Here is a 23,021-nt window from a genome sequence, read left to right on the forward strand (position 1 = left end):
AGACCAGACACCAAATGAATGTAGGCGACAGGCTTATAGACGGTTTCAACGGCAACAACATAAACAAACGTTACTGCGCATTCGCGCTTTTGTGGCCCTAACTTAACTTCCGGTAGACATCCAAATACAATCAGTAACAACAGCTAAGTCCCTCTAGAGTACATTATGTTTTGATAACAAGCAAAATATGCTTGCTGCATAAATCAGACGGACTGAGATGCAGCGATAACTACTTGGACGGACTTTTTAAAAATGTGAATTTATTCTCTACCAGGAGGAGTTCTGGAGACTCGGGCGGCAACGGTGGGTCAGGAGACTTGGGCGGCCATAGCATATGCCCCCCCCCCAAATAAACAATTTCCAGGGGGAAACAGGACCAGGAAAATGACAAAATGGGAACATACATGTGACATAGCTATCCAATGCCATATTTAAAATAGCTTGAAATGAAATCTTATAATAGCTCTTATAATTTAAATGTTTTAAATAATCTGCGAACATGCCTTACATTGGCAAATCAGAATCCTCATAATGGCTTTCAGAGCGAAATAAAGTAAGTGCTAATTCAGCTAAACTAGAGCTTGATTATGGGATGATCAGCAAGGGGCGCATTTTATTTTGCAGGGCGGATGCTGATGGGCTGGTTAATGCTGAGTGGAAGTGTTTACACTAGAAGGAGAACACCCACAATGAGAGGTAATAAAAAGAGTACAAATAAGGAGATTTCATAGCCATTTTGTAATTCACCCTGTAGAGAAAGCATAACGTGTTTCGCCTTGCTTCAAGTAAATGACTGTACTGGAAGTGCTGGACTGAATAATCCATAGCAATAGAGTGTTCGGTGCAACAGCTCCCCCATCTTAACAGACCTCTTGCACGCATGCTGTGCTTCGAAAATAAATTGATCCAGCCCATAAAGTCATTTTAATATGTTCTACTTGCATGCAGTTACACTGAAAGGAAACAACTGGTTGTTATTTAATGGAGCGAGCTGACAACAAAATGAACAGTAAATTGCCCAGGTAATCAACAGATTGAAAAAGTCAAATACTTGCCAAACTCTTTTCAAGCATGTACAAATAGTTTTAATGAACGCTTGGTGGTCTTATGTAAAAGAAGTGTGGATCAATCATAGACTGTTCCACAAGAACCTCAGTGTGAGATTACTTTGAACTGTGGCGTCAAAGGAAAAGTTCAAACACTGAAGACAACTCTTTGTGGGTGGGGGTGGGGATTTCCGGTTACATCAGTGTCATGTAGTTTGTGATGCATATACACACAAGTAGGCTATTTATTCCTTTGCTACTGGACTATCCTAATTGTGCCTAGTAAATATTTAAACTGAAATTTTGCATTTTCCCCCCTATATAACACCGTTGATCTGTGACATCTGACATCTTTATATATTAAAACATTCTTTTTACTTTTATCCCTGTATTTTATTTTGTTATTATTTAAATATATATTATAGTATTGTCTGTGCACCGTGCACAAACAAAAAATACTATAATACACACACACACACACACACACAATTATATAATGAATAATTAAAATATAAATTAGATATAATTTATATTTATATATCATATAAATTATAAATATTATTTAAATACTAATAAATAAAAATATTAAATGTTCATTTTTCCTACCCAAAATATTACATCAACTCTTATAAAATGTATAATTACATTTAATATAATTATTATTATTATTATTATTATTATAGATATTATTCTTTGTTTTAATATTTTTTATGTTTTAATATATTTTGTTATTATAACCTCAAATATTACTTTAAGACTTAAAATAGTCGTGGACTATATGGTCTCAAGATATGAACAAAAACTGCCGAAATCGCTATCCATGGTGCTGAATCACCACAATAACCCTTCACCACACAAACCCGCATTAAGTGGTTTGTGGAGAGTATTTATGTTTGTAGCAGCAGTTAGACCTGTACGTAAACTCGCCTGTAGGAAACCTGGTAATAGTCATGATGACATAGGTTTTGATGGCCATTAACTCAGAGTGTTTTAAATTACGGCATAGAACGCAAGAGTTGCATCTATATCGACAGCTGAAATGTCAAGCAATATGTAATGAGTGAACTCTTGACGCAGAGGTAAATACAGCGTTGACGCTTTTATTGGTATGATCGTAAGTAATCGATCTCCTGCCCCACACAACACAAAACGAGTGTGGATGGAAACGGTATTTCAGCGGCAGCACCTCAAAGCTTTATAGTTTAATCAGCTGCAGCGCCATTCACTGGCGTCACTGCATTCACTGCGTGGAACATTCCTGCACGCGGACCACGTAAGGTTCGTTCTTAATCCCGACCATCTGCTGGGTTTCGGTGGACGGGACTGAGAGTTTTGCGTTGAACGGTGGTCAGTGACAGACAGTAAACTGTCCATGTATGGCAAGCCGGATGAACGTTTATTCCTTTAAACTGATTATTCTCATTTTCTAGTTTTATTAAAGTAGTCAGTAAAAAGCTTCTTTTTGCAACTGATCTGTCAAGTAACTCTTTCTACTGAATTTTTTTTTCTCGTATAATGCTGTTGATTTGTGATATCAACTACTTAAAGTATGTGTTCTAGTTTTACTGGTACCTGCTATTTAGGAACTTACTTTAAGTAACTGTCCCAAGCCTCACCAGAATGCATATGTCTAGCTTTACTGGTGTTCTACTGTAGTCATTATACCAGTAACTTACAGTTAAAAAAATGTACCACTTTCATGCAAAGAGGTCACTACAGTGGACAGCTATTCAGAAAGCCATTTTTATGCATATGCATGAGTTTTACGTCATATTTGTACATCAGCCACTAGAGTGGTCACTAGGCATCATCCTATAAACTGCCACCTAGTGGTAAGCCGTTATTTGTGATTTTTTTTTCTCTCCAAACCAAGATGTCTGACGACCAGTCAGAAATGCCAAGTTGCTTCAAAATATCCATCCATTCCTTCTGTCCTAGGAAACTCTTGCTGATTAAAATAAATAAATAAATTAAAAAAAAAAAAAATGTTGTAACATCAAGCAACATCAGTCATATTATTGTTACATTTTCCAATTATTGATTTTAGAATGTGAGGAAAATCTAATTAATCATCTGTCCACTCTCATCTGTCCTTATATATTTTTTGTATATATTTTACAATTTTCACATGATTTCTATATAATTTTATTATTTGATTTGTTAAACACACAGTATTACTGTGTCAGTGCTTTATTAGAATTAAATATGTGTGAAATAAAATAAAAGTTCAAATCTTGTTTTTCATGGCCTAAGAGCAATAAAAGCAAAAAAGGAAAAAAAAAAAATAAATAATAATTCATGCATGAAAGGTTTAAAACAATAATACTTTTTTATGCACAAAGAAAACAAAAATAACATAATTTATTAAACAATTCTTCTCCCCGAGTTATCGTCTTCTGTCATTTTGGAGAGTACCACAATGGCATATGCGCTGTCCTCAGAATGTAATCAAAGTAATCAGCGTTGTTTAAGTTAAGCATGCACGTGTTTTCTCCTGAAAGTAAGTAACGCTGATTACCTTGATTGCATTCTGGGGAAAGCCCACATATGGCGATGTCCTTGCTACATTTCTGGGACTGAGAACATTGCAGTTGGTTACTGTCTATGCAGGGTCTGAGAACGCTCAGATTTCATAAAAAATATCTTAATTTGTGCTCCGAAGATAAACGAAGGTCTCACGAGTTTGGAAAGATATGATGAGGGTGAGTAATTAATGACATAATTTTCATTTTTGGGTGAACTAACCCTTGGAATAATATTATCTAATGAAAAGTTTTAGAACTTCTAGATTTCAAATTAGAAATCTAATGAAATTAAAAAGCCTTAGTCGTAATACTGAACAATTTATTAGTTAAAAAAAGTAATAATCGATACTACTTTTTTCTAAGCAATAAACGCTAAAGCAGCTTGCCATGGTAGTTCCGTGGTTTTCTTACCTTTTCCGTCGTCTTCGAGCACTAAATCAGCAACACTTCTCACTGAGAGGCGCAGAGTGACACACGTATCAAGTATTGCGAGCGTCAGTCTGAGCCAATCCGTGATGACGTCCTGCTTTCTCTCTCCCAATCCAAACAGCAGGGGAGAGAGAACAGCCGTTATACGGATGATCCCATTCAGCGGCTGGTGCAAAACTAGTTTGTTTAAACAGCTCGACCGTTATGATGAGGATTTTGCTCCCTCTTCCCGCTTCATGGGCAATTAATTAGACCTTACTTTAAATTTCCAGCATCCTATGTGTGTTATAGCGACTTATCGGAGACATTTCGAGTTATTAATCCATCTCCAGTCGCGTGTGGAGAGCGTACGCTGTCTGAGGAGAAGACACTTTTGGTACCTTTTGGATGGAGGGTTGGCGCGGAAGGCAGTCGGTCAGTGATTGTGTGGATTAAGCGGGGAGGAAGTAACGTTACTTGTAAAGGTGCGGTGGTGAGAAGGTCTCTCTGTTGAGATTTGATTTGACTTCCCGGGTTTAATGCGGACGAAAGCTCGCGCTCGAGCGAGGTGCGTCGACGGGCGGGAGGAGAATGGCACGAGCTTCCGCGCTTCTGAGGGGAAAACAAGTACTTGGCTTTCTTGAGGGGCGTCGGGCACATTGCGCAGGAATCTGACTGTCCCTCAGAGTACGTTTTTGGGGATATCTATCCATTACGTCGAAAGGAAAAAAAAAAAACCATTGGATTTTAGTGGCTTTGGATATGGGCTTTGGGGAGTTGGATGCCTTCATATCGCACGCACCTTTGAATTTAGTGTGAATCCAGTGGAACACAACATGGGAAAATATGACAAGTGAGAAGATTCGGTTCCTCTGACCCTCGGTGCTTCAAGCCGGACTGGCGTTCCTTCTACTAGGTAAACTTTTCAGTCTGAATATTGAATGGCTTTTCACATTGAACTGTCCCTTCTCGACCTCCCTGAAGAATCGGTGCCGAGAGTCCGGATCTCTTTTCAGAGTATCTGGAGGGGCTTTGGTTTTTAGGCAAGGTCAATATGCATCTTAAGGAGTAGGACACATTATTTTGCTCTCGGAAATGAGAAATAAGTGCATTGAAATGCTTCATAATAGCTTATTGTAGAACATCAGCTTCATGCATAAAATATATAGCCATGGTTTGGTCTGAGTGCTTGTATAGGCTAGTTGAGATAATGGGATGGATGGGTTTGTGTGTGTGTTTGTGTGGTTGTTGGGCGGTGGAGGGGGTTGTGTTGAAAGACTAGATTGAAATCAATTCTTTCATATGCATCCACATCTGTAATCTGCTCTGTTATAAGTAATGGTGACATTAAGAGTGTCATTCTCTGTGTCATGAGGGTTTATTTGTGAGATATTGACTTGTAGAAGCAATGAAGTAATAGTCTTCAGAATTGGAACAGATCCAGTCGATGATATAGGAGGCGTATCCCAGTCATATGTGCATTCGGATTTCGTGCAATTTTTCCGATAAAAGTCATATTTGCATTCACTGCAGCGTTGGAAGTTGCATTTCATATTGTGACTTTTCCGTAAAAATGTATTTTGTGCGTGATTAAATAGGCAGGAGTTGTATTCGTAGTTTCATCTTTTAGCAAATGGTTTTGATAATTAATTTCAAGCATGCTGGGTTAATATTAAGGGCTGTGGGAGAGAAGAAATTAAAGAGCATTTTGCAGTGGTCTTTGGGATATTTAGGTGATGTGTGCAGCTATTTGATTATTCTGAACACCTACATTGAGATTTAGGGCTTTTGAGACAGATTCTTGTCATTGCTGTTTAGGTTTTATCATCGTTTGCCATACACCTGAAACATGTACAACAATATGAAATGTCTTCATCAGTCTTATCTTAATTAACCTTTCTATTTTCAAAAAAAAAAAAAAAAGTTAAATTAACAAAACAAAACAGTAATGTATATCCTTGCATGCTTTATATTGTGATGCACTTGAGCATTTATAATTTTTTTAAGCCAATATATTTAATTACTTTAGAATGTTTAAAGTATCAATTATATATAATTTATTTTCTAAAATTATATTATTTCTAAATTCAAAATAATATACCATAAAGATTTATTTTATTTTAAGCTGAGTGAAATTCCATCAGTTACTTTGACAAAAAATCCCCAATTTATCTTGAATTACTTTAAATGAAATGCAATTTACTATTGTATATTGTTGTCCCTAAGTTTATAAAACACCAACATACGAAATGTATTGTTTGATGTGAAGCTGCTTTATATTTTTGGCCACAATGTTTGAATTTTCACAGGGAGTAGATGGGTAACTGAACTGCAGCACCTCTTCCACTGGCTGGTGGTGCTATAATTCAATTTATGGCTCACACAGCAGCTCTGAGGGCCGAGTGCACTGTGTTTCTGGATAGGGGTGTGGGAAACTATGGTTTTATCATGCTGATAAGTCAATATATAAGTAACGAGGGTTGTATACTTTATAATAGGGTATTCATGTTAAGTTATGTCTAACAAACTGCATATTTAATTTGTAATAGTTTTGTGGAACTGCTTGTATGTAGACCTTATGGTTAACTGTACACAATTATTTTAACACGTAAAATGTGCAGCATTGATTGCCCTTCTTTACATAACATTGAAATTAGCATGTTTTCCAACACTGTGGACCGATCCTAAAACTCCTGTGGCTGTCTGTTGAATGTGGTGCCAGGATGCCAGAAAGTCCTTCAGACTTGTTTAATTACTCTTGCTGAGCTTAGACCCATGATATGATGAGATGGAGCCAAGAAGCCAGCACGAGTGCAATGATTCCCACAGCTTGCGTGATTGTTTGAGTAAGGAATTGGAAAGGGTAAAAAGGATTATCACACTCATTGAGTTATTTTGCAGTTCAGAGTAAAACTGAGCTTTCTTTGGAATGATGCAACTAACAGGCCGGAATCACAGCAGACCTTGAGTGCGTTTCCCAAAAACAACTATGGTCGCAAGTTCGCTAAAAATAGAGTTCAGTGGAACTAACAACCATAGTTAGCTAACAATGCTTTTGGGAAACACACTCCTGATAAGTTGTAGGTGATTTATAGTGGTACAGTAAGCTGTAAGCTGCATGTTTGGGACAGATGTTAAGATCGTTTCAGTCATACAGTTGCTCTTTGCATGTGAGTAATTAGGAGACATGTTAACTGTGCTGAGATGGTGAAACCTAATATGCTGCTGTTTACGGATGTCTGGAGAAGCAGCCATGTCTCTGGTTTGTTCCTCTTCATTTCTTGCTCCAAATATAGAAATTGAGAGAAACCTGGGAAGCTACATACAATACTAGTCAAAAGATTGGAATAATTAAGGATTTTTTAAAGGCTGCATTTATTTGATCAAAAATACAATAAAAAAGGAATATTGTGAAATATAATTTTCTATGAAAAAAAATAAATAAAAAAAAATAAAAAACTTAAAAGGAATTTATTCCTCTGATGGCAAAGATGAATTTTCAGTAGCCATTACTCCAGTCTTCAGTGTCACATGATCTTTCAAAAATAATATTTGGAATTTGGAAACATTTCTTATTGTCATATTATTTTGAAAATATTGCTGCTTAATATAATTGTGGACACTGTAATACCATTCAGAAGTATTGGAATTTTTTTCTTTTGAGAAAAAAAAAAAAACTCGCAAGGACGAAGTTACAGTAAATACATTTTTAATATTAGAAAAATATATTTCTAATAAATGCAGTTCTATTGCAGCAATAATAACTGATAATAATTGAGTACCAAATCAGCATATTAGAAGGATCATGCGACACTGAAGACTGGAGAAATGGCTGCTGAAAATTCAGCTTTGCCATCTTAGAAGATTTACAAATAGAAAACCGTTAATATTTTATAATATTACTGTTTTTACTGCATTTTTATCAAATAAATGTAGCCTTGGTGAGTATAAAACACTTCTTCAAAAACATTTTTTAAAAACAGTATTTTATTCCAAACGTTTGACTGGTAGTGTATGTGTGTTTGGTTGAGTAAATAATTATTTATTTAGCTTTTGTGACTTTGTTTGATGTCATAGACTACAAGGTTAAATCATTTCTGTCAGTCAATAATCCATGTTGTTTTCTGTGGAAGATTTGTACAGTGTATCTGCTCTGACTGGTATGGAGTATTTGCAGGCCTGGGTGGCCAGCTGTTGTGCATGAGTTATGTCAGCTAAAACAATAAAATTAAACCCAATAGATCTGTGTCCCAAACAGATGAATGTAAACATGTCAAAATAGATTAGATATTGGATATGAGGTCAAAACTCAACCTTTAGTTCACATTATGACCTTATATCCAACTTTGAGATACACAGCAGATGACCATTCAAGATGCCAATACTAAAAAGTTACATCTCAGACCCCCTAGGTTATTCTTTTATTACAGGTCCGCACAGGTTAAAACAACCCTGCAGTGTTTCTGCAGATGCTGTGAGGCACCACCTGAATCTTCTGGAAGCTATTTTTGAGTCGCAGAAGACAGAGTCACTGGGATGTAAAAAGCTTTCAGGCAGCCGTTCAGAAAACATTTGGCGAGAGACGTAAACTGAAACAATTCCAGTCAAAACAGCCAGATTTTGAAGCTGCATAAAATCACAACACAGCCACGGTGAGGTCATGATCAGCTCTAAACGTTCTGAATGCCGGATTCAGGAGTGCTGGCGTTCGGAGATGGGGAGAGTGTGGTTGTTGTCAGAGTGACAGGAGAGGCGGCGAGGTAAAATGGCAGAGGTTCGAGTGGGAGTCACTTTAGGGGGTGTTTGTCTGTGATAATGAGCTGTCACTGAGGCACCGGTGCCTTGTTTTGATCTTGCCACCCTGCTGCTTTAAGCAAGAGAAAACTGACAGCTGTGAATAGAAATAGTTTCTGTGTACAAAGGCCAATGAGGCTATAATGCTTTTAGTTATGTGTATGTGTTGGGGAATGGAGGCTTTCTTCTGTGAATGTGTGTTCACCTGTGTCATTCACAGTGAATGCGTGTTGCTCTTTGTCTGCAGCACTGTTGTACTGGATGGTGGTTGATGTGGTCCACTGAGACATGAACGTAGAAAAAAATATCATGAATTAGAGGCCATCAAGGGTAAAAATAGGGAATAAATCACTAGAAGGAAGAGGAAGTGACAAAAGATGAGTTATCTAATCTAATAATATCATAATAGCATTATCAATACTCTAGTGGATTCCCTACCATTTCCAAGTGCTCCAGTTCAAATGTAACACATGGACTTTATCAAAGCATAATTTTAATGATGTTCAAAAGTGTTTGGTAGTATATTCAATATTACAATTGTGTGCCATATCTACGTATGTGAGAAAATTGTGTCATATTTCATAAGTATTGAACACATCACCGTTTTTCTCAGTAAATACAGTATATCTCTTAAGGTGCTGTTGACTTGAAATTTTCACCAGATGTTTTTCACCATACACACAAAGAAAACAAAACAAATAAGATCAGAAATTAAGTTATGTGTAATAAAGTAGAATGTTTTACCTACTGTACAGTACAGTACATATATTATACTTTAGATTAGGAAACTTTGCTATTTTTAGGAATATTAAAGGGGTAGTTTAACGGAGAAAAAAAATAGTATTTATTCATCAATTACAAACCTGTAGCTTTTATTATTTTCCACAGAAAGAAAGTGATGCAGGGTTGAAGCTATTTGAGGATGAGAAAACGATGACCAAATGTAAATTTTTGGGAGGCACTTGAAGATTTATTGCACTGTGACATTCAAATTCCATTACTGTAATAAAATAAAATAAAATACAAAAATATATTTACCATATGCTTCCATAAATTAAGAAATCATTCCATCGTTGTTTGAGCTAAATCATGAAGCATTCCCATGACTTATTTAGTTCCCTCATTTTAATAAATTGTGGCTATTTTGACAAATTTGTTGAATTAATTAAAATGAAGCAACAAAGTACAATGTTGCCACAATTTACAAAAACAAGGGAACAAATTGTCACTATTTAGAAAAAAAGAAAACAAATTCTTAATTTGTGGCCACAATATATATTTTTCTTTCCCACATGCCATCCGTATAAAATAACATTAGGCCTATTTAAAAATAAATAAATGAAATACAAAAATGCTATAATGTATCATTATTTTTCACAATACATTTATGAGTGTGGTGGGTTTAATTGCTTTGAAAATATCTGTTTCACTACATGTCTTAAAATAGAATCATTAAAAAATGTATGCAAATATTAGTGTTATTTTTGTTTTTATATGGGAGTGTAATATTCAGATTTTTATAAAGGATTGTAATATCCAGATTTTCTTTAAAAAAAACTTTGGGCATATTCTTGAGAAATGTGATTTTCGCCCACATTTGTGTACTCAGTTAACATTGACTTCTAATAAATGTGGTGGAGTAGACCATAAACTGAGGAGTGTGATCCAAAGCACTGATGGAGTCATAGAAGATTATAGGAGTGTTGATATTCTGCGCAGTTGTTTGTTGTTGCAGTGCCACTGAAAGTCTTTGGTGACTGAAGCTTCATCAGGCCTCTCTGATCTAGAAATAAATCATCAACGTGCATTAGCTGTCATCTGCATTAGCATATCACCGCTACCTTCTGCTTTCCTCTGTATGGAGCAAAGCCTGTGTCATCCATAACAAGATTAATAGAGCTTAGCTAACCAAAGCTATCTCTTTAAAGTAGCCCATGCATCCATACTGCACTTATTTAAGCCTCATCATCTAAACAGAACTGGCTTGGAATGATTTATATACACATGCACATAAAAACATTTCATATTTGTTTCCTCTGATCTCTATTATAGGGCCTTTCAGCAATGCCAATCCCCTGTCTAATCTGTTTGCAAATATTAGTCTTGTATTTGCAAGGTGAAAATGGGATAAATATTTGTGTTGTATTCTGAGAAAGGAAGTGTTTTGTGTTGGCGAGTACATCAGAGCGTTGGACCTGATTTTATCTGAACTGATCAGATTACAGACATAGAGGAAGAGCCTCAACAACATGGATGGCCTTAATCTGGTCCAGGGTGCCGTATGCTTGTGCAATCTATCAAATGAATGCTTAGGTTCACATGACAAAGTGGCGTAAGACCTATACTATCACATCGTAGTTGTTTACTCGGGCCTGAGCAAAATAGAAATGTTAATCAGTATCAGTGAATATCCAACAAGTGAACTGATAATCATGATTGTTTTACTCAAAAATTATAATCACGATAGCCAATCGTGATTATTGTCATTTTTAAATATATATACATATATATATATATATATATATATATATATATATATATATATATATATATATTAGATTTCATGAGAATTATTGCACTTTTACATAAGCACAAATCATAAGCACAAGTCAACTCACATTATTTTACCTAATTTAGTTTCCTAATGTATTATATTTATTATATAAATAAACTCTTTTCATGAAAAGTGTTATAATAAGATGCTTCACTCAAAAGCTATACCAGTGAATTTGGTATTAACACCAACAATTCCAAATTATGTTCATATTTTTCCCTTAAAAGAACAGCGTAAGGACATTTATTCAGCAATTATAATTGCAAACAATATAGTCCAGAATAATATTCAGATTTATTACAATTCAGGTTAGCAAACAGCATAAACGGCCACATGAAAGAAAACAATTTAGTTTGAGCATAATATTGCAGTAGAGATCACTAAGCTCCGACTTGTTTGCTGGAGTTTTTATATCATCAGCAATTTGTTCTTGGTGCAGAGAGGGAGTAAGTCACATTGTTGCCAGGTTGGGAAGATTATGTAAACACAGGGCAGATGAATATCCATTAATAGGGGATTTAACCACTTGATATCTGGCAACCACTTGTATGATAGCTTGTGAAGGCTTGTTACTAATAACACATTTTCAGGATAAATAATTAGTGGGCAAAACCACAGACAATTATGCTTAATTAATTCAGAGAAGCATAAATCGGAATTGCGATTAAAATATGATTTATCATGCACTACTTAGTGATGGGAGAAATAAATATTTTCAGAACTTTGAATCCATTGAACCAGTTGCTTTTCGAAACACTCGTAACACCACGTGCTGGTGATGTTTGCTGGTCAGAATGGTAAATAAAAACTCAGCTCAAACATGCCTAAAAACACAGCAAATGTTTTATTGAAAGACTAATCTAGTAAATGCAATTAACAAATCATCTAATACCATTAAATATGAAATATAATGTGCATTTTTTAAATTTTGTGGAGAACTTGGTTAATCAAGTCAGTAAGAGACTAATCACTACAAGTCTTCATTTTTAGTATACAAATGTGGCATTAATGTATAAAATGGATAAGAGATAAGGTAAAAACCATAGACTGGTTCACCACTGAAACTTTGAAACATTTTGAAATAGTTTGAAACAAATGATTTGCAAAGGTTTCAGAGCTTCACGAAGCAGTGTTTGAAAAGCGCCCATTGCTAGCCCTACTACTCTCATTCCAGTTTATTTCTGTTCGTGCTCACTGCCTGATAAAGTTTTCCTTCCTTTTGAAACTGCAGACCACTTCATTGTCTTTGATGAGCTGATCTGAGGGAGTAAAGCCGAGAAAACCTTCAGATACAGTAGGTGGCATCTGATACAGCTCCCCCCTGCTGCAAACATGGCTGGCCAGGTTTGGCTTGCAGTAAGCAGATCTTACTAAAGTAAGCAGATATTGAGTCATAAAAGAGGTCTGCAGCAGCTATAAAATGAGACAGTGCCACCCGGCATGCTTGATATACTCACTTAAGTGGTAAAGAGCGCATTAAAGCTCTTGCTGTATCCTTGCACCAGTTTTTGGTAATGGAAATGGCTGCTTATCTACAGCCGTACACAAGCAGAAACTGTAAAGAGCAGCTAGGCGATGTGTCCTACGCCAGGAGACCCTAATTGCACTTCACTTGGCCCGGCTGATGAAGATAAAGATTTGGTAGGTGCGTTTATTGCATATATGATTACCTCCTCTGGCCTCTGTCTCCTGCGCATATTGACACTAAATGATGGACTGAAATGGCTGTATGCACATCTGTATTCAGGGTGAGCGGCAGACTATAATGGCTTAATGCAGTCTCTCTCCCTCCCTCTATGGCCATGAGAGACTCAAAGCAGATAGAAGTCTGCCAACAGCTGGGCGGAATACAAATGCACCACCACCCTGCTCTCTCTCATTAGCCAGTGATTTATCACACACCACAAACTATTTCAGGCTCGTATTTAATGGGGACGACAGCACTGTTGTTGTGACCTGTGTGGTTCAGGGATTTTTAGTTACTTGTTTATCTGAAAAAATACTAACTTTTGTCACTTTCTGGAAAGTGCAAGTTAGGGAAAAGTAACCATGGGATGGCATGATATAACAGCTAATGGTATATGTTGGCTAAATGTCTCGGTTGATTTTATAGCATCCTTTACAAGAAAAGACCTACAGATGAACTCTGCCTAAGGTCTTGAAATTCTTCTGAAGCTGTCAGTTGTTTGCTCTGTCAAACTGGATTTTAGTACAAGGTAAAGGTTTTTCTTTGAGAACTGAGTGTAATTAACAAAGTCAGGTTGTGTTCCATCTATTGAGAGGAAAAATGTGTTTTTAAGAGGGTTTTTGTGATGTAACGGGGTGGTAAAATCAGTCCTTGCTTTTTATAATATTATTCGAGGGAATAATTCAACCAAAATGATTTGTTTAAAAGTGAATTCTAAGATTTTGAGTGATTAACTCACAGATATATTGCTTTGTCATACTTTTTGAAGCTTGAAAGCTTTGGTTCGGTTCATTGTAATAACATTGTAAAAATTCACCTTTTTCATTTCAACAAACTTAAACCAACTTAAACCTACTTAAAATGATATATAATAAAGCTGTTGTAAAAAAAAAAAAATAAATAAAAATAAATTGAACATCGAGGTTTTATATTTTTATAATTTAGAACTTAGAATTTAACAGAAAGTGAGAATTTAACAGAAATAAATCAAAACACTGTAAAGGTATCAATCTATCCACATTTAGAAGCCCAGAATTTTATGATCAAACACTCATGAGTTAAGTTGAGTTTTGGAAAACAACATAATTTAATGATTGCATGTTTAGTGTGTGTGTGTGTGTGTTTTATTTTTAGTTAAAGTAGATTGAGAAATAAAATTCAAGCTACTTTGCGTTATTGCGCAACAACAATTTCTCACAGCGCCACCTACCGGTGGTATTAGCAGTATAGTCATTTTGAACATGAATACTGCAGTGGTGTGAAAAATGTTGTGACAAGTCTAATAATGCTTATTTAAAATATGTTTAGGTGAAGTATAACATATTGCACTGCAGGACACTTGAAATGCCAACTACACAAAACACAATAAAGAGTGTATAGCTTGCATTGTGTGACATTCTTTCCCACTGTACTGCAAAAAGAGAGAATCATTTAGAGAAAGACAGGAAGCAGGAGTTTAGAAAGGCTTTGATGCTTTGTTGATTCTCATTAAGAAGCTGAAAGGTTGAATAGCTGTTTTAGAGGAGACACCTGGGAGGCCTGAATGGAGGCTGTCACCGTGAGTTTATGTCCCAGCGCAGGCAGACTCATGAGCTGAGCAAAGGCCGTCTGTCACTCCAGAGGTGCCACTCACCGTCTCTAGAGATGCCACAGAGCACAATGAGCACCTGGGAGGATTTAGAGATCCGAAAATGTGTCTGTCAAAGCACTACCAGAGGTTAGCCAGGCTCTGTTAGAGGATAAAATAGCTATCACATGCTAACGAGCAGTGCTTAATTTGTAAATGATGAGGTTGTTGAACAAAGACCGCTGATGGATCTGCCATTAAAACCCAACTGACACTGCAAGCGATTGGCAGTAGACAAAACTTGATGTTTTTTAACATGCAGTAGTTGCATACCTTTTTTTTTTCCAGAGAAATCCACTAAAAAAGGTGCCAGATCCAAACCCGGCTTGTTCTGGCACAAATTAAACCCTGCTAACGAGGCTCTTTGTTAGGGCTCAGGGAATATGAGTGAGGAGGAATTTCTAATCAACCAGGCAGGTGTGAATTAAAAGACCCTACAGCACTTATAGATTGCAGACCAAATTTTTCCCATCAGCACCTTGATCGCTAATGACAATTGATTAGACAGTAACTGAGTAATAATTGATCGTACCGAGACCAATTTCTGACTATAGGCATAAAGTCTGGTTCTGTTTGCAACTTCTTTTGGAAGAGAACAATACAGTGCATTTAAATTGAGTGACAAGTCATAGCTCGTTTTTCATGCGGAAAATCTGAACTTGATTCTATGCTAGTATATCAGCTGGCTACTTGTGGAAAAGTTTAACTTTGTGTTTGGAACTCAGATCATGTCGGAAATAATGTATTTATGTGTTGAACGCTCATGAATGCTACTATAAAGTCGTAATTATGACTTGGAAACTCTGAACTGACTCCTTTGAGTTGCGTGCATGTCGATGATAAATCATATCTGTATTCATGATAAATTTGTTGAAATTATTAATATTTTTTTATTTACAGTAAGTTGCTGAAGTTGCATCTACATAATACGATACTATTATAAAAAATAAATAAATAAATAAATAAAAAAAAAAAAAAAATATATATATATATATATATATATATTCAATTACAGTAACTACAGTAACTTCATGAATTTAATAAAAATGTAAAAAAAAAAAAAAAGGTACATCGCCATCTTGCTCCGATCAAAGTGACTTGAACCCATTTGATGACAGAATTATGACTTCACAACTCATAAATGTGAACTTCCCTGGAGGACTTGAACGTACCATAAGTATTTCTCTCTTTTTTTTTTAATTATTTTCTTCTAACAACGTGGCACCTTTTAAAACACTAATTTGTTTCCTTTGATTACCTGAAATTGCATAAAGCCAGCCAATCAGATCAGATCTTGCTATTGTTTGCATATCTCGCCATTATTTGTGAGCAATATGCATTAGACACACTGTAGGCGGTCCTGAGACTGAGACTAGTGATTAATCTTGGTCCAGTAACTGTGAAATAACAATTAAAAAGATGTGAAAGGAATTCAAAGCGTCGTAATTACTTTCATGCATGAAGATCTACTGTTTATTATGCATGAATCATACAAGAAACCACTGAGGTGGAGAGTTGTGAGTGGCATCTGTGTGTTGCAGTTTATTTCTCCCCCTAGAGCAAAAAAACATTTCATTTCATTTGCTCGGTTTCCGCATTTAGCTAAACACATGTGAAATGTCTTGGTGCAATATGGCAGCGAGGTACTGAAGTGTTTACTTTTGATTGCTGTGTTTTCTGGTGGTATGTGACAGAGATCGCATGTGACCGTCTCATTACTTTGAGCTGTTTATGAAAATTAGCATAGCTTTGATGTCACACTTCCCGTCGGAGGTGAGCCATAATGTATGCATTGTCTTAAGGCTTCAGGTTCTTTTCTCATCTCCTCTCAGGCTTTCTTTCTCTCATATATTACTCTCTGCATTTTTATTCTCTCTTTGATCCACTTTCTACAACGCTCAACTGATTACCTTATTTCTTGATTGCTTTATTATAGTGCTTGTATTGCCTCATAGGCTTATACAACTTTTTCTTTTCCTTCAGCTTCAGATTTTTACATACAGATTTTACGCTGTTTTATAGCTAATTTAGATAAGTTATAGATAAAGATAGTGGACTGCTCTGTGACTTCACCTTTGGAGAATACAATCAAGGTTAGAACGATTCTGTTGTAATAGAAGCAGCAAAAACTTTCATCCGTGCAAAAGCAGTGTTAAGTTTCATTGAAATCCACTCAAGGTTTTGCTCTTCATGGCTACTGCCTTGGTTACTGTGGAAACTGTCTTGAAAATCTCAAAACGTCTGCCCACTTCAGATGTTTCAGTAAAACACATGCACAATCACACATGCCTGTTTATCTAAATGGAGACGTATGTTATTGTTAAATTAAGCAAATTAAAATGCATTTGGATTGCATGAAATGGATTAATTGCATCTTAACTTTTTTTTTTTTATCTGTGAATCAAAACTTATTTTATTCATAATGAATAGTATACCATTTTTCTTTAAACAAATGGCTCTTATTTTATTAATTTTTTGTTTTTTTAAATGCTATAGCTACTTTTGTCCTTAACTTTTTATCTTTTAAGACCTATTAATCTTTTTGTGAAATTTTAAAATTGTTCTATTTTTCCTAAAAATACAATTTCCATTTATTTATTTATTTTACCATTTTTTCTATTGGAAACTGTACTGTTCTATAAAATAAATACATACTTTTTCCACATTTTGTTTATTCATTTTCGTACATGTAAATTTTTATTTGGTTTGTTTGTTTTGTTATCATTTTTAATACCATTTTTTAAGGTTTTATAACATCCAACAAACGTATTTTTTGCGTTTTATTTTTCTTTAAAATAAATGCCCCTTTCTCATATTTAGTTATGTTATGCAATAATATTCATACTTTTTTAAAGCTTTGGGATCAATGTACATCCATAAAGCTTAAATCAAACCCTACAAAACAACTTTTGGCATTTTATCTGGCTTAAAATATTATTTGTATTATATATGAATAGTTTAGATGCAAAAGCCTGTAAGTGCCATCTGAAATTGTCTTCTAAAATTAGCATTTTTATCAGGCTCCTATATTTATGTTCAGTTATTTCACTTTAATCGCATGGAAAAGGACCTATACATTGCCATTAGAACACATTTCCTGAACCTAAACATAGGAGTCTGATAAAAATGCTCATTTTAGATGAAAATTTCAGATGGCACTTAGAGCCAAATTTTCATCTGAACTCTTCATATATTGTTTGTAATAAACTTGATTGATTGCCACCAAAAGTGTTCCTAGGTCAGAGATACACCCCAGTGTCATCTTTCCTAGCCCCATGTGTTTTATACCGCACGAGAACAGGCGAAATCATCGGTATCATTAAATACTAATGACCCTGTAATTATCTCCTTGCATTTACCAGATAAACCTAGAGTGCATTCATCTCCATCCACTCTCCATATTGTGCTTTGTTGGCTCGATCACCCCTAATTTGCAGCTTTGTTGTCTTGACCTTCAGAGGAAGCAAATCATTAGGATGCTGCAGAGTATTGATGATTAAGGCTTTTCTTTGTTCTGTGTCCTCTGATGCCCATCCCTTGTTCCACATATGTGCGCATATATGTATGTGTGATGATTCGAAACTAGAACGCTTGGACATGTTATGATGGAAAACATCACAGTGGGAGCAGAATGCTTTTAGCTCTTCCTGTCTGTCAGACTGTTATGCATGACTTACCAGAGTGACATAGCTTTTCTTCAGATGGGACACCCACACAAGACACACACACACACACACACCTACACCAGTACATATAATTACTGAGATGTGTCTACCCTGTAAGCCGTCAGCTATTACACAGGAAACACAGAGACTGTGATAATCAAGAAGCCGCAATGCACAAAGTGACAGGAGGAAGCCCCTTAAGGGGGCCGGCATTTGTTTGTTTTGTCTTCTTGAAAACATACCTCTGTGATTTGTTCCCTGTCTAATGATTCTAGCTTTTTGGTCGTCAGCATTTCCACACACAGGAAATGCAGGACCCACAGGACCTATTCTTTTTGAAATACAGCTGCAATACTGTCCACGGTCAGCATACATAGCATAATCTATGTTTTATAGGATTTACAAAGGGGCGGATTGTTGTATTCCCGCAGACAGGCATCCCAGTGTGTATTGCATTTGGGAAAGGTAAAGCGTCATTAAATTTTATGGTTTTCATACATATTCAGGGTCGGTAAGTGAGCTGAATGTGGATCGTTCATCATCTCAGACCAATGGCTATTTAATAGTTTCAATATTAATCATGGGCAGCACTTCATAGCAGAGTGGCCTATTCAGAGTCAAAAATACGACCGTAGAAAGGCTGAGAACAGTGCTTAGATGAATGAGCTATGAGCTTGATCAATACGTTGTATGATTTTTGAGCTCCTTGTGCTGGTTTTTCCTCTGTAGTCACTATTTGAGATGGGTTTTGAGGTGCTAGGGTTAGTAGTCATTGAAGCAACACATGAATGCAACAAATCGTCATTCACATAGCAGTGTAATTAGCTACTGTATTGTTACTAAAGTGGTCTAACTCTTCAATGAAAACATCAAAACCAGGGGTTTTCAAACTGGGCTCTGCAAGAAGGTGGTAGAGTGCTGGTGGAAAATTTTTAGAGAAAAAAATGGTTCAATGCTTCGATAGGAGGAGCCTGATTTGACTACCAATCTCACAGTCGAATATATTCACAGCATCATGCCATTTTGGCTATATGGGGGTGTTCAAATGTCTGATTTCACATAGAACTACCGTTTTTCTCCCAATAAGTTAATGTACAGTCTATTAAGATAATGCTGTAAATATGAATCTGAAAAGAAAGAAGCTTTAAATAAATATTTCATCATGCGTGAATAAATCCAACCACCCTTATAGATTTAAGTTTCACTTTCCATAATCCGTGACCGACAGAGGAGCATCTTGGCGGCAGGGATTTAAAACTTTAACAAGACTCAAATTGACACAGGCAGAGTGAATTTTATTTATTTTTTCGATCAGGTAGGGTACAAGTGATTTCAAAACATTTCAGCCGGTTTATATATAATATTTGCCGTGAAAAGAAAATATTCAAATAAGGTTTATTATAGATAACTAAAATTATTACACAAATAATTATTTGAAATAAAACATTTAGTTAAATTTTATTTAACAAAAACTAAAGCTGAAATAAAAATGAATACAAACTATATGGAATATATAAAAAAAAAAAAAAAAATTGAAACAAAATAATAATAAAACTAAAAAATAATTCAAAATATTAATAAAAACTATAATACTATCTCAGTGATACTAAAATAACGCTGCTGTAACAATGAAAATTTAAAGCTGAACTTATATTTTAGGAACAGTGTCCTTGGTGTAAAAGCAGAGTAAACCAGAGTAAAGCAGGTGCACTCTCAGAAAAAAAGGTACAATAGTGTTCACTCGGGCTGTACCCTTTCAAAAGGTACTGAAATGTACCATTTAGGTACAAATATGTACACTGTTAGACATTTCTGTAATTTCTACAGTTATTTACTGTATATCACCCAGTATAATACTGCAAATTCCCTTTACAGTAAATAACTAATACCCTTTGCATCATGGGAATTTTCTGTGACGTCAAACCCCACATACAGAGACTTACTGTATTTTTTAAAATTGCTGTATACTACTGTATTTGCTGTAACGGACTCTTTGGCGCCATTTTATTGAGGTTGTTTTATTTTCCTCATTTCTTACATTTGGATTGACACGATTTGCCCAACACCGTGTCTACAACGCCACAACAGCTTGGGACTGACTACGCTGGACCTGTTACATCACTTGTAATGATTGGAAAATAAAATCCGTTTGTCCTTCATGTCAGAAACAGGGCTAGCGCTTGGAGTACTACTACGTCAGAAATATACCGGGGCATCACTTTACTGTCCACATCCACTGTAGATAGTATATATAATGAGTTCTATATGGTCTTTTACGGGGTCGCGCCGCACCACTCGCGTCTGAGGAAGACACGGAAGCAGCAGGGCAGCGCCGCGAGTTATCCCCGGGATGAACCCGCGAGAGTGGCAGAGTTCCGGAGAACATCTGCGCTGTGTGTCGATGCACCTTATGAGAAAATAAGACCAGCAAGCAAGGTAAAAATATATGTGCGTTTGTCTGTGTGTTTGTGTCAGATTTTTTCACACCAGTTTTAACATGGTAACATTTACCCGTCAACATGGCCGTAACAAAATTTACTATGGTAAACTGCGCTGTCATTTCAAACGACTTTTGTCAGCTTATTGAATTGAGTTACCAAATTAAAATTATTTTTAACGAGTGACGCTTATATTAACATTAGGTTAACTAATGTGAAATTTAGTTAAAGTGTTAGTAGTTGGCCAGTAGCCTATTGAGAAAATAAAATCGTATGTTAGCTAGGTTAAACAAGTTTTATGGCTAGCTGCCCTTTCTATTTTTAGAATTAGTTTGTTATAGTTTTAATGGAACTTAAGATTTACTGCATTTTTTTTGTATTTGAGTTTTAAAGGCAACTGCAATGAAGCATCAAGAAAGACATGAGCATGCAAGCCCCCCGAGACTGATAATTCATGGTAAGAGAACAACTATGGTTTTGAGAGGTTTGTGTATTCTATATGAGGTTTGCCTTTTAAAAGTGTGTCATTTCTATTTCTTGTTTTTCAGAGAAGACATTTCTGTCACTAACAAAGTGGATGGTGAGCAAAGGTGGTGGCCACGTTTTGGAGCAGCACCTGGGTTTTGCAGATGGCTATGTATTCTTTGGCTGCTTGTCTTTTTCCCCCATTATATTTCTGTTGCCTAAAGATTCTTTGTGAGGATAAATCCAGAGGATACAACATAATGTACTGCTAAACGTCCTAAGACAGGAGAAATGGTGAAGTTGCACTGTTCCAGCATTGGAAGACTGTATTTTTAAGTGTTATACATGTAATGTTTTAAATAAAGCATTTGATATTTTGTAATTATTGTGTCTGTTTTAACTGAATGCCAGTAGTACCTATGTAGAGTAAAAATAAAATGAATTATATATTAAAATTATAAAATCCAATGAAATCTATATTAAAATGAATGAATTACAGTAGTATACCGATGAACTGGATGTAAAACAGTACAGTTTGAAACTGTAAATCAAATACAGTTTGATACTGTAAATCTTAATTACATTAACTTACTGGCAACAGTGTTGCCAGTAAGTTACTGTAAAAACCCTTTGAAATGTCTAACAGTGTACACTTCAGGAACTAATATGTATCTTTAAGGTTCTAATATGTAGCCTTTAGGGGTAAATAAGGTGTAAATGTGTAGCTTTTGAAAAGGTACCACTTCAGTAACAGCTTTTTTACCTTTTATTGTGAGAATGTGGTATATCAGCACAATTTCATGTTGTTGTGGACGGATGCAGCTGCATCCTACTCTTCTCTTTGAAGAAAGCTCACTATTTGTATTTGTAAGCAGAGATGCACTCTCTGAATGTATTCAAGCTTTCAGACCGGTAGGTGAACAATCAGCCAGTGAATTTGCTTTTGGCAAGTGGCTCTAATGGGCCTTAAAAGTGATCTGAACGACCCCTTAGTCAGTGTGTGGGACGGTGACTGGCGGCTCTCACAACAGGACCACTGAGACAGACTTGGTGACATAATTGAGACCGACATCTTAGAGATCTGTCCTGGCCAGACCTCTCAATCTTCTGAGAGAACAAATGTAAGTGGTGTAAGCTTGAAATCCTAAACAAACAGTTTTTTTGTCTCTCACCATGTCCCAGATATGGGCAAGATATTGTGCTTTTTGTGTGAGCCGGTGGTATATAAACTGTGACCTACTTCTCTGAATAATGGGATATGCATCATTTATTTTGGATCGCAGGAGGGAGCGCGACCTGAGCTGCACCACCGGCACAGTTGGCGTTAGGGGTGTGTGTGTGTGCATGTGTGAATGCCACAGGCAGGTTTAAAGTGAAATAGCGCCCTCATTCTGTGCAGCATTGATCAGAGAGGCCTCGACCTTGTGCCTCGAAGCCAAACTTTGCTGATGAGGAACTAGAGAGGAAACAGTGGGGAATGTTTGAGATGCAGGAGCCAGACATAGCCATGGGCAGTGTGATTTAGATTCAAGCTGGAGAGTCGCAAGGATGAAACCCCACTAGGGAGAAGAGGGAGAAATTCCATCTGCAGAGACCCCAGGTGCAGCAGACACAGGTGCTGGAGAACCCAGAGGAGCTGAGACAGCCGGCTCAACCAGACCTGTGTCTAAAAAAAAAAAGAAATCAAAAAACCCACAATGCACAAATGACAAGTGCAAAGCTGCATGGACAAAATCATCAGCTCTAAAGTGCAGAGTGGATCATTTTTATGCTGTTCTCTAAATCCTTTTATGATGCTCTCTTTTTAGTGAG

At 36.1% G+C, this 23,021-nt stretch overlaps 1 protein-coding gene across 1 annotated transcript in view; it reads left to right on the forward strand.

Moving 5' to 3' along the window:
• The first annotated feature begins 4,153 nt into the window (after positions 1–4,153).
• Positions 4,154–23,021, forward strand: part of lrfn5a (leucine rich repeat and fibronectin type III domain containing 5a) — a 55,593-nt gene continuing 36,725 nt past the window's right edge. Inside the window, exon 1 of the mRNA XM_058750350.1 lies at positions 4,154–4,895. The gene's annotated coding sequence lies outside the window, so the exon portion shown is untranslated. The remainder of the gene's footprint in view (positions 4,896–23,021) is intronic.

Source organism: Onychostoma macrolepis, chromosome 17 (assembly GCF_012432095.1).
Source record: "Onychostoma macrolepis isolate SWU-2019 chromosome 17, ASM1243209v1, whole genome shotgun sequence".
NCBI lineage: Eukaryota > Metazoa > Chordata > Actinopteri > Cypriniformes > Cyprinidae > Onychostoma > Onychostoma macrolepis.